At 43.2% G+C, this 16,599-nt stretch overlaps 1 pseudogene; it reads left to right on the forward strand.

The window, feature by feature from the left end:
* The window catches only part of LOC144603083 (zinc-binding protein A33-like), a 44,356-nt pseudogene that overhangs the window by 418 nt on the left and 27,339 nt on the right, over positions 1 to 16,599 (forward strand).

Raw genomic sequence — 16,599 nt, forward strand, 5'->3', positions numbered from 1 at the left:
TAAAAAAAACAAAGAGCATCTGGTGATTTTCCATTTCCGCCTTTCGCAGAGACTGCAGTTTTGCACTCTGTTTCCCACACGAACAACCCCATCCCCATGTACCCGCCCCACCTACAGTAAGACATGAGACACCTGTGGCTATACTTTCTCCCTTACAATAGACAATAGGTGCAGGAGGAGGCCATTCGGCCCTTCGAGCCAGCACCACCATTCAATGTGATCATGGCTGATCATTCTCAATCAGTACCCCGTTCCTGCCTTCTCCCCATCCCCCCTGACTCCGCTATCCTTAAGAGCTCGATCCAGCTCTCTCTTGAATGCATTCAGAGAATTTGCCTCCACTGCCTTCTGAGGCAGAGAATTCCACAGATTCACAACACTCTGACTGAAAAAGTTTTTCCTCATTTCAGTTCTAAATGGCCTACCCCTTATTCTTAAACTGTGGCCCCTTGTTCTGGACTCCCCCAACATTGGGAACATGTTTCCTGCCTCTAATGTGTCTAACCCCTTAATAATTTTATACGTTTCATTAAGATGTCCTCTCATCCTTCTAAATTCCAGTGTATACAAGCCTAGTCGCTCCAGTCTTTCAACATATGATAGTCCCGCCATTCCGGGAATTAACCTAGTAAACCTACGCTGCACGCCCTCAATAGCAAGAATATCCTTCCTCAAATTTGGAGACCAAAACTGCACACAGTACTCCAGGTGCGGTCTCCCTAGGGCCCTGCACAAATGCAGAAGGACCTCTTTGCTCCTATACTCAACTCCTCTTGTTATGAAGGCCAACATTCCATTGGCTTTCTTCACTGCCTGCTGTACCTGCTTGCTTCCTTTCAGTGACTGATGCACTAGGACACCCAGATCTCGTTGTACGACCCCTGTTCCTAACTTGACACCATTCAGATCATACTCTGCCTTCCTATTCTTACCACCAAAGTGGATAACCTCACACTTATTGACATTAAACTGCATCTGCCATGCATCCGCCCACTCACACAACCTGTCCAAGTCACCCTGCAACCTCATAGCATCTTCCTCACAGTTCACACTGCCACCCAGCTTTGTATCATCTGCAAATTTACTAATTGTACTTTTAATCCCTTCATCCAAGTCATTAATGTATATTATAAATAGCTGCGGTCCCAGCACCGAGCCTTGCGGTACCCCACTAGTTACTGCCTGCCATTCTGAAAGGGACCCATTTATCCCCACTCTTTGCTTTCTGTCTGTCTTACACCCATCAAGGGACCCCTGACAGTGAGAGAGAGAGAGAGAGAGAGAGAGGGGTTTTCGTGCACCACCTGTGACCCTACCCACTGCATCCCGTGTTCCCGGCGAGGCCTCCATTACACCGGCGAGGCGAGAGGGTAGATTGAGCCACTGGTTCCGCGAGTACCCCTGCCAAGCCCCGATGGATCTACCGGTTGCGAACCATTTCAACTCTCCTTTGCATTCCTACGCTGACTTTTCTGCCCTGGGCTTATGTTTTGCTTGATTGCAAACTGAAGGAATAGCGCCTCAAATTCCGCTTGTGAAGCTCGGAATTTCTCATGTAATTCCTTCAGCATAAACATTAACATTCACAGTTTGTAGGTAACCAAACTACATACATACATAACAAACCCACACCACCCACACACACCCATCCCAACTATTACTCTATTAGTCATTCCTCTATTAATCTTACTTATAACTTTTTTTATTTATCTTATTACTCTTATTATTTGTATTTTCCTACCTTTTCTCCTTGTTCTAGACCAAGTTACTGGGCCCAAACCTCTCCTGCATTGGTGCAGCACCCTCTCCTCCATCCCTTGCCCCCTTCCCCCTCTCATCTCCCCCCTCCCTCCCTCCTCCCCCCTCCCTCCCCCACCTCGCATCCCCCCTCCCCTACACACCCCCTCCTCCCTTCCCTTCCCCCGTCCACCTCCCCCTTCCCCTCCCCCCTTCCCGTCCCCCCTTTCCCTCCCCCCTTCCCCTCCCCCATCCCACCTTCCCCTCCCCCACTGCATCCCCCTTATCCTCCATCCTTCTCCCTCCCTCCACCCTCCCCTCCCTCTCTCGGAGATAGATTTAAACTTTAAAATGTGAATAACTTTAAATATATAACGCCGATTTCAATGAAACTTCTTCCATTAGCACCAAAGGGACGACGTTGAGTAAGATGGGCCTAAAATTTTCGCGCTATCGTGTTCCGCTTTGGCTGTTGTTCAGGAACAAGCAAACAATCAAACAAACGAGGGTTTTAGTATAGAGATGCCACACCTGGCAGTGCAACCATTTCCTCCTTCCCATCCCCAACCCCTCCCCATCTATATTCTTTCCTCTGGCTTTACAATTCGTACCTCTTGTTTCCTTACTCCTTACTTCCCTTATTTTTGTCTTTTCATGTATGGCCTTTGGCCAACCTGCTGCCAAACCCCTACCCCTCCCCCTCCCCCCCCCTTCACTTGTATCCACCTATCACCTGGCAGATGTATTCCTGGCCCATCTTTCCCACCTACTCTAATCAGTCCAAAGAAAGATTCTGACCCAAAATGTCGCCTACGGCTCTCCACCGATACGCTTCCTGACCCGCCAAGTTCCTCAGCAGTCTGTGTCTTTTTGTAAACGTTCATGTACAGTTCCGTGTCTGCAGTCCATTGGTTCCGTCTGGTGTAATTCTTTTACTCACTGAATCTGAACCTCAATCCCAGGAGAAGATTAAAACATCTTTGGAAACTCTCACAAAAAATAAATCAGCGATGGAGGAAATGGAGCAGCAACAGAAAGAGAAGATTTCTGGAGTCCAGGTAAGGTTTCCAGTTTCCCTTCTCTGATTTTGTGCTATTTGTCTTAGATTCCAGGCTCGATAATATTGACCTTCACCTTTCATTTGACAGGAACAGTATTAGAACCTGGTGACCTACATCACATCGGTATTTGCTGAACTGCGCCAGATTCTCAATGAGAAAGAGCTCCTCTTTCTCAAGGATCTTCTGGAAGAAGAGAACAGCGTTCTAAATCCAATGGAAAAGAATCTCCGAGCGATTCAAGAGGAGTTAAACTCTATGCCAGAAAAATGCTTGAAGCTACAGGATCAGCTGAACCTAACGGACAGTTTGATGTTTCTGAAGGTAAGGGGTTACATTTTCAGTTTGGTTTAGAGTAAGTTTCGGGTCGAGACCCTTCTTCAGACCTGCTGAGTTACTCCAGCATTTTGTGATACCTTCGATTTGTACCGGCATCTGCAGTTATTTTCCAACATCACAAAATAGTGGGCGACTTCTGAAATAAATTCAGCAATGTGCATTAATTCGGGGCTCATTTAAATTCCTCCCATTTTTCATCTGTTGTTATAATATTTGTTTCCAACTCCCATTTTTCTTTGACATCCATATTGTTATCATTTGATTCATGTTGTATTATTTTATACATTTTTGATATAACTCCTTTTTTTGTCTCTTCCTCTGAAAATGACATTAACAGTTCCTCTAGTTTGGATGTTTTTTTTACAAATATTCTCCCATTCCTTATGTTTCTGAAGGTAATGTCGTAGTTGTAGGAATTTATAAAAGGTCATGAGCTGGTAGATTAAATTCCTGAGCAAGTTGTTCGAATGACTTCGTGGTCTGTCCATTAAACACTTGTGCGATATATATTAACCCCTTGTTTGACCAATTGTTATACCCTGAGTCCATAGTAGATGGTAAAAAATCTGGGTTTATCACTATTTTATTGGCCCTACAAATGGATTTCGACAGTTTTAATTTCTTTCCTACTTCTGACCATATTTTCAATGTTCCCTTGATCCAGTCATTACCCAACCTAAGCCTCCTCTGTGCCATTTCAGTCAAGAATGGGAGTGATTCCAACGGTACATTTTGACACGCATTTTGTTCCATTCACCATCTTTCATCCTGAACATATTCCAATCCTGAGGCCATCTTTGTCCCCATCTCCATCGGCGGTGGATATCTACGCCCCTCTCACCAACGTCCTTCCTCAGCCGAATCCACCTGTCAATTGCCAATACTTGCCCTGAGTCCTTCCCCTTGCCCCTCTTTTCCAGCTCTACCCCCTCTCCTCCACAAGACACAAGAAGGCTCCGGTACCGAAGCGTGATCGGTACATGCGCCTGCTCCAGAATCCGCCACAGACAATAAACAATAGGTGCAGGAGTAGGCCATTCAGCCCTTCGAGCCAGCACCGCCATTTAATGCGATCATGGCTGATCACTCTCAATCAGTACCCCGTTCCTGCCTTCTCCCCATACCCCCTCACTCCGCTATCCTTAAGAGCTCTATCCAGCTCTCTCTTGAAAGCATCCAACGAACTGGCCTCCACTGCCTTCTGAGGCAGAGAATTCCACACCTTCACCACTCTCTGACTGAAAAAGTTCTTCCTCATCTCCGTTCTAAATGGCCTACCCCTTATTCTTAAACTGTGGCCCCTTGTTCTGGACTCCCCCAACATTGGGAACATGTTTCCTGCCTCTAATGTGTCCAATCCCCTAATTATCTTATATGTTTCAATAAGATCCCCCCTCATCCTTCTAAATTCCAGTGTATACAAGCCCAATCGCTCCAGCATTTCAACATACGACAGTCCCGCCATTCCGGGAATTAACCTAGTGAACCTACGCTGCACGCCCTCCATAGCAAGAATATCCTTCCTCAAATTTGGAGACCAAAACTGCACACAGTACTCCAGGTGCGGTCTCACCAGGGCCCGGTACAACTGTAGAAGGACCTCTTTGCTCCTATACTCAACTCCTCTTGTTACGAAGGCCAACATTCCATTGGCTTTCTTCACTGCCTGCTGTACCTGCATGCTTCCTTTCATTGACTGATGCACTAGGACACCCAGATCTCGTTGAACTCCCCCTCCTCCTAACTTGACACCATTCAGATAATAATCTGCCTTTCTATTCTTACTTCCAAAGTGAATAACCTCACACTTATCTACATTAAACTGCATCTGCCATGTATCCGCCCACTCACACAACCTGTCCAAGTCACCCTGCAGCCTTATTGCATCTTCCTCACAATTCACACTACCCCCCAGCTTAGTATCATCTGCAAATTTGCTAATGGTACTTTTAATCCCTTCGTCTAAGTCATTAATGTATATCGTAAATAGCTGGGGTCCCAGCACCGAACCTTGCGGTACCCCACTGGTCACTGCCTGCCATTCCGAAAGGGACCCATTTATCCCCACTCTTTGCTTTCTGTCTGTCAACCAATTTTCTATCCATGTCAGTACCCTACCTCCAATACCATGTGCCCTAATTTTGCCCACTAATCTATGTGGGACCTTGTCGAAGGCTTTCTGAAAGTCGAGGTACACCACATCCACTTACTCTCCCCTGTCAATTTTCCTAGTTACATCCTCAAAAAATTCCAGTAGATTTGTCAAGCATGATTTCCCCTTCGTAAATCCATGCTGACTCGGAATGATCCCGTTACTGCTATCCAAATGCTCAGCAATTTCGTCTTTTATAATTGACTCCAGCATCTTCCCCACCACTGATGTCAGACTAACTGGTCTATAGTTACCCGTTTTCTCTCTCCCTCCTTTCTTAAAAAGTGGGATAACATTTGCTATCCTCCAATCCACAGGAACAGATCCTGAATCTATAGAACATTGAAAAATGATCTCCAATGCTTCCACTATTTCTAGAGCCACCTCCTTAAGTACCCTGGGATGCAGACCATCAGGCCCTGGGGATTTATCAGCCTTCAGTCCCATCAGTCTACCCAAAACCATTTCCTGCCTAATGTGGATTTCCTTCAGTTCCTCCATCACCCTAGGTTCTCCAGCCCCTAGAACATTTGGGAGATTATGTGTATCTTCCTCAGTGAAGACAGATCCAAAGTAACGGTTTAACTCGTCTGCCATTTCTTTGTTCCCCATAATAAATTCCCCTGCTTCTGTCTTCAAAGGACCCACATTTGCCTTGACTATTTTTTTCCTCTTCACGTACCTAAAAAAACTTTTGCTATCCTCCTTTATATTATTGGCTAGTTTACCCTCGTACCTCATCTTTTCTCCCCGTATTGCCTTTTTAGTTAACTTTTGTTGCTCTTTAAAAGAGTCCCAATTCTCTGTCTTCCCACTCTTCTTTGCTATGTTATACTTCCTCTCCTTAATTTTTATGCTGTCCCTGACTTCCCTCGTCAGCCACAGGTGTCTCTTACTCCCCTTAGAGTCTTTCCACCTCTTTGGAATAAATTGATCCTGCAACCTCTGCATTATTCCCAGGAATACCTGCCATTGCTGTTCTACCGTCTTCCCTGCTAGGGCCTCCTTCCAGTCAATTTTGGCCAGCTCCTGCCTCATGCCTCTGTAATCCCCTTTGCTATACTCTAATACTGACACTTCCGATTTTCCCTTCTGCCTTTCCATTTGCAGAGTAAAACTTATCATGTTGTGATCACTGCCTCCTAATGGCTCTTTTACCTCTAGTCCCCTTATCAGATCAGGATCATTACACAACACTAAATCCAGAATTGCCTTCTCCCTGGTAGGCTCCAGTACAAGCTGTTCTAAGAATCCATCTCGAAGGCACTCTACAAACTCTCTTTCCTGGGGTCCCTTTCCAACCTGATTTTCCCAGTCTACCTGCATGTTGAAATCTCCCATAACCACCGTAGCATTACATTTTTGACACGCCAATTTTATCTCCTGATTCAACTTGCACCCTATGTCGAGGCTACTGTTTGGGGGCCTATAGATAACTCCCATTAGGGTCCTTTTACCCTTACAATTTCTCATTTCTATCCATACTGATTCAACATCTCCTGATTCTATGTCACCCCTTGCAAGGGAATGTATATCATTCCTTACCATCAGAGCAATCCCACCCCCTCTGCCCACCTGTCTGTCTTTTCTATACGTTGTGTACCCCTGAATATTCAGTTCCCAGCCCTGGTCCTCTTGTAGCCATGTCTCAGTGATCCCTACAACATCATACTTGCCCATGACTAACTGAGCCTCAAGCTCATCCACTTTATTTTTTATACTACGCGCATTTAAATACAACACTTTAACTTCTGTATTTACCTCCCCTCTCACATCGGTCACAATTGGCCCTGCCCTTAATTTCTTTTCCCCTCTAGAACTTCTGTTCCCATTCTTCCGAGAGTCTTTTGCCATGTCTTGTGTCTCCGAATAAATGGTTCGTTTGTTCCAGGGCCATAGTTACTGCTTTCCTTACACAAGCACAGCTGCACTCTACTCTGGATCAGCAGTTATGACACTGAGCTAGTAATATTTTTCCATGTTAACTGGGCCTAATTCTCACGCAGACTCACGTAATATCTCCTCACAAGCTGTCGAAATAACTTTTGCAACCATAGAAACATGGAAAATATGTGCAGGAGGAGGCCATTCAGCCTTTCGAGCCTGCATCGCCATTCATTGTGATCATGGCTGATCGTCCACAATCAATAACCCGTGCCTACCTTCTCCCCATATCCCTTGATTCCACTAGCCCCCAGAGCTCTATCAAACTCTCTCTTAAATCCATCCAGTGATTTGGCTTCTACTGCCCTCGGTAAAGTCAAGTCAAGTCAATTCAATTTTATTTGTATAGCACATTTAAAAAGAACCCACATTGACCAAAGTGCCGCACATCAGTTCAGGTACTAAGAAACGAACATACAATGGAACACAAAGGTAACAGCACATACATAAACAGTTCACAGCGCCCCCTCAGAGGGCCTCAAACGCTAGGGAGTAGAAAGAGGTTTTGAGCCTGGACTTAAAGGAGTCGATGGAGGAGGACAGTTCTGATGGGGAGAGGGATGCTGTTCCACAGTCCAGGAGCTGCAACTGCAAAAGCAGAGAATTCCACAAATTCACAACTCTCTGGGTGAAAAAGTTCTTCTCACCTCAGTATTAAATGGCCTCCCCTTTATTCTGAGATTGTGGCCCCTGGTTCTGGACTCACCCAACATTGGGAACATTTTTCCTGCATCTAGCTTGTCCAGTCCTTTTATAATTTTACATGTTTCTATAAGATCCCCTCTCATTCTTCTAAACTCCAGTGAATACAAAGAGGTGGGGGTAAAGGTTGGTAGGTGTTCTGGGTCGAGAAGCTACACCAGCAGTGGAAGCCAGGATCTGTTGGCAAATTGTAACAATTTGGCTGAACTTCCTGCTGTCACGATGTGGAAATTAATTGGTCTTTCTGTTGTTATGTATTTCAGGAGGAAACTCTTCGGAAGAGGAGGTGAGGCTCGCTGTGTTGTTTTTGTAATATAACTCAGGAAACATTGGACGTTGGTCTTCTAACTAGTTGTTTAATTAATGCAGGGTGAGTGATGAAGCCCTGACGCTGTCAGTAGCAGAGGGTGCCCTGGCCGTTGAAAAGTTCGATCACCCATTTTTGTTGAACACGGTGTTCACGGAAGTGCCCGATGGCATTACAAGAGGTAATACCTAAAAAAAAACCCCATTGGAGATATTGAAGTATCAGTTATATGGAAAGGGTCTATTTACTACCGGAATCAAAGGTATTTATTCACAAAATGCAGGAGTAAATCAGCGTGTCAGGCAGCATCTCAGGAGAGAAGGAATGGGTGACGTTTCGAGTCAAGACCCTTCTTCAGACTGATGTCGGGGGCGCGGGACAAAGGAAGGATAAAGGTGGAGACAGGAAGTTAGAGGGAGAACTGGGAAGGAGGAGGGGAAGAGAGGGACAGAGGAACTGTCTAAAGTTGGAGAAGTCAATGTTCATACCGCTGGGCTGCAAGCTGCCCATGCGAAATATGAGGTGCTGTTCCTCCAATTTCCGGTGGGCCTCACTATGGCACTGGAGGAGGCCCATGACAGAAAGGTCAGACTGGGAGTGGGAGGGGGTGTTGAAGTGCTCAGCCACCGGGAGATCAGGTTGGTTATGGCGGACTGAGCGAAGGTGTTGAGCGAAACGATTGCCGAGCCTGCGTTTGGTTTCGCCGATGTAAAGAAGTTGACATCTAGAGCAGCGGATACAATAGATGAGATTGGAGGAGGTGCAGGTGAACCTCTGTCTCACCTGGAAAAACTGTTTGGGTCCTTGGATGGAGTTGAAGGGGGAGGTAAAGAGACAGGTGTTGCATCTCTTGTGGTTGCAGGCGAAAGGAATCATTAGTCTGAAGAAGGGTTTCGACCCGAAACGTCACCCATTCCTTCTTTCCAGAGATGCTGCCTGACCCGCTGAGTTACTCCAGCATTTTGTAATACCTTTAATACCGGACTGGTGAGGCACTTCAGACACGAATTACTTCCTTTGTCCAACAGCTGTTACCCTCTCTCCATTGATACCCTCTTGATTCAACGTATGTATAACACACTTTCGAATTGTCCAGCCCTACTCGCCAAGGAACCTTGTAGGTCAGCAAGGGGGAGATTGAGGACAATGTGGAGAGTGGATCAAATGCATTTGAAAGTACGGACACGCAAGGCCGGTTTCATGAACACAATGGGGTTGATGTGCTAAAAGCTACTGATTTCAATGCAGTGAAGCGGTTGAATGTATGGTCACGATTAGTAAAGGGATCTCTGATGTTGAAGGCATTGCAAAGATATGGTTGATAAGAGGCGAAGGTCAGATAGCTCAACGAATCAGGATCCAGGTGTTTCCGATGTGATAGGGAGGGATGTTAAAGAACTGCCACTGATGATAGAAAATGTCGCAACTGCACTGAGAGAGATTATCCTAGACTGACGAGGCAATAGAGTACGGATAGAGTACGGTGGTAATAAAGGTTCAATATCTGAACTGATGTGGAGGAAGGAACTACAGATGCTGCTTTAAACCGAAGATATACACACAATGCTGGAGTAACTCAGCGGGACAGGCAGCATCACTGGACAGAAGGAATGTCTGACGTTTCGGGTCGAGACCCTTCTTCAGTCCGCCTCTGCCTACCTGATCTCCCAGTTGCTAAACACTTTAGCTCCCCCTCCCATTCCCACTCTGACCTTTCTGTCCTGGGCCTCCTCCACTGTCAGAGTGAGGGTTTGGAGGAACAGCACTTCCTATTTCGCTTGGGCAGCTTTCACCCCAGCGGTATGAATATTGACTTCGCTAAATTCAAGTAACCCTTGCTTTCCCTCTCTCTCGAACCCTCCCCCTTCCCAGTTCTCCAACCAGTCTGACTGTCTCCGATTACATTTTGTCTCTGTTTGCTTTGATTCCACATATTCCTTGATCTCCAACCCCTTTGTCTCGTTTTCACACCTTACATTACCTTATATCTGTATCTCCCTCTCCCCTGACTTCAGTCTGAAGAAGGGTCTAGACCCGAATCCTCATCCATTTCTTCTATCCAGAGAGGCCGCCTGTCCCGCTGAGCTAATCCAATATTTTCTGTCTATCTTCGGTTTAAACCAGCATCTGCAGTTCCTTCCTACGCAAGGGTTACTTGAAGTTATTGAGATTAATATTCATACCGCTGAGTTGTAAGATGCCCAAGTGGTATTTCGCCATGTCTGTTGCAACATATTCCAGGATATTGGGCGTGGCAAGCGAAGAGATTGCGGCAGCGTTGACTGCATTTTTGAAACCTGTTTAACAACAGTGAGTGAATCGGTGACCAGAGGACATAGGGTTAAGATTATGGGGGAAGGACTTAATAGGAATCTGAGTTAGAAAAAGGGATCTTCCAACGATATCTGTGTGTCCTAGTGCATCAGTCACTGAAAGGAAGCATGCAGGTACAGCAGGCAGTGAAGAAAGCCAATGGAATGTTGGCCTTCATAACAAGAGGAGTTGAGTTTAGGAGCAAAGAGGTCCTTCTGCAGTTGTACAGGGCCCTAGTGAGACCGCACCTGGAGTACTGTGTGCAGTTTTGGTCTCCAAATTTGAGGAAGGATATTCTTGCTATGGAGGGCGTGCAGCGTAGGTTTACTACGTTAATTCCCGGAATGGCGAGACAGTCATATATTGAAAGACTGGAGCGACTAGGCTTGTATACACTGGAATTTAGAAGGATGAGAGGAGATCTTATCGAAACGTATAAGATTATTAAGGGGTTGGACACGTTAGAGGCAGGAAACATGTTCCCAATGTTGGGGGAGTCCAGAACAAGGGGCCACCGTTTAAGAATAAGGGGTAAGCCATTTAGAACTGAGAGGAGGAAAAACTTTTTCAGTCAGAGAGTTGTGAATCTGTGGAATTCTCTGCCTCAGAAGGCAGTGGAGGCCAATTCTCTGAATGCATTCAAGAGAGAGCTAGAGAGAGCTCTTGAGGATAGCGGAGTCAGGCGGTATGGGGAGAAGGCAGGAACGGGGTACTGATTGAGAATGATCAGCCATGATCACATTGAATGGCGATGCTGGCTCGAAGGGCCGAATGTACTCCTCCGGGACCTATTGTCTATTGTCTATTGGCAGCTCATTGAATTAGGAGACGTCACAAGTGAGTCATTGCTCCATCAGGAAGGGCCATTTGCTTCTTGGCGGATGGTAAGATGAAGATAAACACAGAAGTAAGTACATCATGGTTTATTGTGGGGTTTTTTACAGGGTAATATATCAACATATCTGTTGGCCTGCTGCAAGTATTTATTCCGTCGCTAGACACATGACAATAAAACTCTTGAAACTTTGCGACAATGAAGAAATAATTGCTCGATTATAGAAACATAGAAAATAGGTGCAGGAGTAGGTCATTCGGCCCTTCGAGCCAGCACCACCATTCAATATGATCATGGCTGATCATCCAAAATCAGTACTCTGGATTTTTCCCCATATCCCTTATTTCCCTTAGCCCAAAGAGCTAAATCTAACTCTCTCTTGAAAACATCTAGTGAACTGGCCTCCACTGCCTTCTGTGGCAGAGAATTCCACAGATTCACAACTCTCTGGGTGAAAAGGTTTTTCCTCATCTCAGTACTAAATGGCCGACCCCTTATTCTCAAACTTTGACCCCTGGTTCTGGACTCCTCCAACATCGGGAACATTTTTCCTGCATCTACCCTGTCCAATCCTCTAAGAATTTTATATGTTTCTACAAGATCCCCTCTCATTCTTCTAAATTCCAGCGAATACAAGCCCAGCCGACCCAGTCTTTCTTTTTTTTATAATTCTATTTTTATTTTTATTTTCCAGTTCCATACATTCCACAATGATACACATTCTCATTCACCTTAAACCCTCCGTAGTTAACAAATACTGCATATCCCAAAATAAATCATACCACAGGTATTGGAAGCACTACAAGGATGGGTAATGACTTACTGGACATTTGATCATATCCAAAACTTAACTACATACACAAACAAAAACAAAAACAACTAAAACCAACATTTGGGGTATACCTCTATAATATTTCATCACTACTTCTGGAGCGGTATGAAATCAAGGAAAATGAGATAGGACACGGAAGTAGGATACAAAGATCCGCTTTAAACAAATGATGGCCATACGGGCATAATGTACAACATCCATTTTTCCCACCTTTTCAAAAATATTCCCTGTTGCAATCTTAAAGCAAAAGTTATCCTTTCCATTATAAAAAGATCATATACAATGTTAATCCAGTCATCCACATTAGGTTTTCCAGGTTTCAACCACTTCCTAGTAATATCTTTCCTGCTGGCAGCACTTAAGATCTGGAAAAGATACTTATCTTTAATAGAAGCTTTTTGTAAAACCAAAATATAAAAACTCAAATTTAAATAGGAATATCCATATAAAAAACTTTTTGTAAAACTTTACGAATCTCCTGCCAAAATGGGATCACTGATACACAAGACCAAAATATGTGAAAATGGTTTGCCTCAAGGCACCCACATTGTCGCCAGCATGAAGAAGAATTTGTGTAATGCCTTTTTTGAACTGGTGTAATAAAAAACCTAATAAGGGTTTTCCAGCAAAATACCCGCCAAACATTTGAACTTGAAGTTTTCCATTGTATCTCACATAAGCTCTCCCAGGTTTCTTCCTTTAGAACCAGATTACCTTCCCTTTCCCATTTCTGTTTTACATACAGTGAGTTGCCTTTTCTCTGCCGTAAACCCTTGTATAATTTTGAGATGGTTTTCTGTTTTGAGCCTCCATGGTAAGCATCAATAAATACATTTAACAAAATATTATCCCATTTTACTTCTGCACATTCCTTTTGTATTTGATCTATATAATGGCGAATTTGAAGGTATCTATAGAAATCATCATTATTCAAAACAAATTGCCTCTTCAGATTCTCAAAGCTGTTCATAGACCCCTTATGTAAAAATGTGCAATATGATGTCAAACCTTGAGAACTCCATCTTTTAAAACTAGTGTCCTGTCTTTTTGGTACAAAATCTGGATCAAACGTGCACCATCTCAAAACCTTCACAGCATCCCTCAGATGATTTTGGGTAACGACCTTATTCCATACCTTAAGTGATAATCGAATCCATGAGTTTCCCAAATTAATTAACTTATTTGTTAACTCCTTATCTCCGATTGCAGCCTGAATCGGAAATTCCTCTGTTATAGCAATCTCAATCTCCTTCCATCTAGCACAATAGTCGGGGTTGCACCAATAAATTAATGTTCTCAGCTGAGCAGCTGCATAATAGTCTTTCAAGCACGGGAGTGCAACCCCACCTTTATTTTTGGTCAGTTGTAACCCCTGGTATCTGATTCTTGGTCTTTGTCCCTGCCAAATATACCTCGAGATTTGTTTATCCCATTCTTAAAATTGTTGGTCTGATATATCTAGTGGAAGTGATTGAAAGAGATACAACAGCCTCGGTAACATAACCATTTTGACCGATTCAATACGAGATCCAAAATTAAGATAAGGTATTAGGTCCCACCTCCAAATGTCTTCCCTGATCTTATTGTTCCATGGGAGGTAGTTAAGCAAGTGCAGTTTAGTCAGATCTATTGGAATGTTTATTCCCAGATATCTCATGGATTCAGCATCCCACCTCAAATTAAACTTTTCCCTTACTTTTACTGAGGGGCTATATTTGAAACTAAGAATTTGTGTTTTGATAACATTTAACTTATAGCCAGAGAAGGATCCATATCGTTCCAAAACATAAAATAACTGTAACAAAGACTGTTCAGGGTCTGACAAATACACCAATACGTCATCGGCAAATAAAGAAATCTTTTGTTCCCCTCCTTTCATTACTATTCCTTTGATATTATTATTCTGGATAATCCACTGACTCAAAGGTTCGATAAAAACGCAAATAAAAGGGGGCTGATTGGACATCCCTGTCTTGTTCCTCTTTCTAGCAAAAATGGTTTTGAAACTACTCCGTTAATTTTAATTCTTGCACTTGGGCTATCATAAAGAGCCTGTATTGTTTTAATAAAAGTATTGTGAAATCCAAATCTATCTAAAACTCTAAGCAAAAAAGACCAATTTACACAATCAAAAGCTTTTTCAGCATCTAACCCAACTAGGACTGCTTCTAAGTTAAATTTTGTTATGTGGTCAATTATGTGCAATGTCCTTCTAATGTTGTCTTGGGTTTGTCTCCCTCGAACAAACCCTGTCTGATCCAGGCTAATAATTTGTGGTGGCAAACACTCTAATCGTTTGGCTCGTATGTGAGTAAAAATTTTGTAATCCTGATTGAGTACGCTCACTGGCCTAAAATTACTGCATACAGATTTATCTTTTCCCTCTTTCGGAATCAATGAGATTACTGCCTCCTTCCAGGAGGGGGGTATTACGTTCTCTTTGAGAACCCAATTGAAAGTACGTTGTAACGTAGGGAGCAATGAGTCCACCATTACCCGGTACCATTCTGAAGGGAACCCGTCTGGGCCCGGGGCCTTATTTGGTTTAAGATGTACTATAGCAGACCTAACTTATTTCTCTGTTATTTCAGCTACAAGGGACTTACTCTGTTCACTGGTCAATTTTGGCAAATGAATCTCATTAAAGAAATCCTCCACTTTCTCCCCACTGATTTGAGGTTGTAAATATAATCTTTTGAAATATATATCAAAACAATTTTGTATTTCCTTCAATTTATAGTGTGTAAAATTAGTTACAGGGAGTTTTATTTTATGAATTGTGTTCTCTGCCTGTTGTTTTTTTAGTTTATTGGCTAATAATTTACTGGCTTTTCCTCCCCCATCATAATATTTCTGTTTTACAAATATCAACTTTTTTTCTATATCTTTTGTATAAATATCATTTATTTCATTCTTCTTCTTCACAAGTAGTTCTCGGATTTTTTGATCATTTGTATCCTTATGGTTTTGTTCCAGTTGTTTCAGTTCCACTTGCAGCCGATCTAACTTTTCATGTCTAGCTTTCTTTATGTGAGCACTGTATCCTATTATCTTGCGCCGAAACATCGCTTTACATGCATCCCACAGTATCAGAGGTGAAACTTCGTCATTGTCATTTAGTTCCAGATACTCTGTAATATCGTTCTTAATCTGTTCTTTCATATGAGTCAGTACATATGTATTTAATCTCCATAAAGTGTCTCTTTGATACCGATCAAGAAGTAGTTTTAAATACACAGGACTATGATCTGAAAGGTCCATGCTCCTCACCTCGCAGCTTACAACCCTATGAAGGTCTTTTCCAAAGGTAAGAAAATAATCAATCCGAGAATATGCCAAATGTGGATTTGAAAAATATGTGTAGTCTCGTTTTGACAAATTTAGTTCTCTCCATACATCAATTAATCCAATATCATTCATTGCCAAATTAATTTTTTAATTGATCAATTTCGACTGAGCTATATGAACATTTGAAGAGTCCAGTTTAGGATTTAATCTAACATTAAGATCCCCCCCACAGATTAATACTCCCTGGGTTTCAGATATTATCAAATCAAACACTTGTTTAAAAAATTTCCAATCCGAGTTGGGAGGAGCGTAAATATTTAACAGAGTAACCAATGAGCCGCCTAAATTACCTCTCATGAAGATATATCTCCCCTCTGGATCTCTTTTCAAAGGTGGGATCAAAACTTATATTGCTAGAGATTAATATTGCCACCCCCCTCCTATGACCAGCACTATATGATGAGGAGTACTGATGTTTAAAGCCCAGTCGTTTTAGTTTAGCATGCTCTGTTTCAGACAGGTGTTTCTTGTAGAAAGGCCACCTCGACTCTATCTCTCTTTATTTTGGTTAATATCTTGCTTCTCTTAATAGGATTGATAAGGCCATTCACATTATAAGTTACTATTTTAACTGCTTGCATTTAGTGTCCAATAAGTAGAAGAAATAAAAGTATATAAACCATACCAGCTCCAGTATCCATACACGAAACAGCCCCCAAAAAACAACTACAGGACAAAAACACAATAATAACACTAAAGTAAATAAACGGACTTCCAACTGTGGGGTCCTGATTTTGACCCTATTAAAGCCCTGATGGTGAGAGGGCTTTGAGGTGTTGCCTCTCCCCCTGACAGGTGGGAGAGGGCCGTCTTCTAACGGTGGCTCTTCCGTTCCAAAGCTGTCCATCTATCCGGCTACCCGGTTAGAAGAGTCCACCCGACATATACGTAATATCCGTGTTCAGAGCCTATACCATGCTCGTTTAATGTAACGAGTAAAAACAAGGCCTTAAAGTCTGTCCTCCGATGGGAGATGGGTCCTGAAACTCCCCAACATCAAAACTCGACTCATCCGCTTCCTTTGGTCACCTC

This window comes from Rhinoraja longicauda, chromosome 19 (assembly GCF_053455715.1).
Source record: "Rhinoraja longicauda isolate Sanriku21f chromosome 19, sRhiLon1.1, whole genome shotgun sequence".
Lineage (NCBI taxonomy): Eukaryota > Metazoa > Chordata > Chondrichthyes > Rajiformes > Arhynchobatidae > Rhinoraja > Rhinoraja longicauda.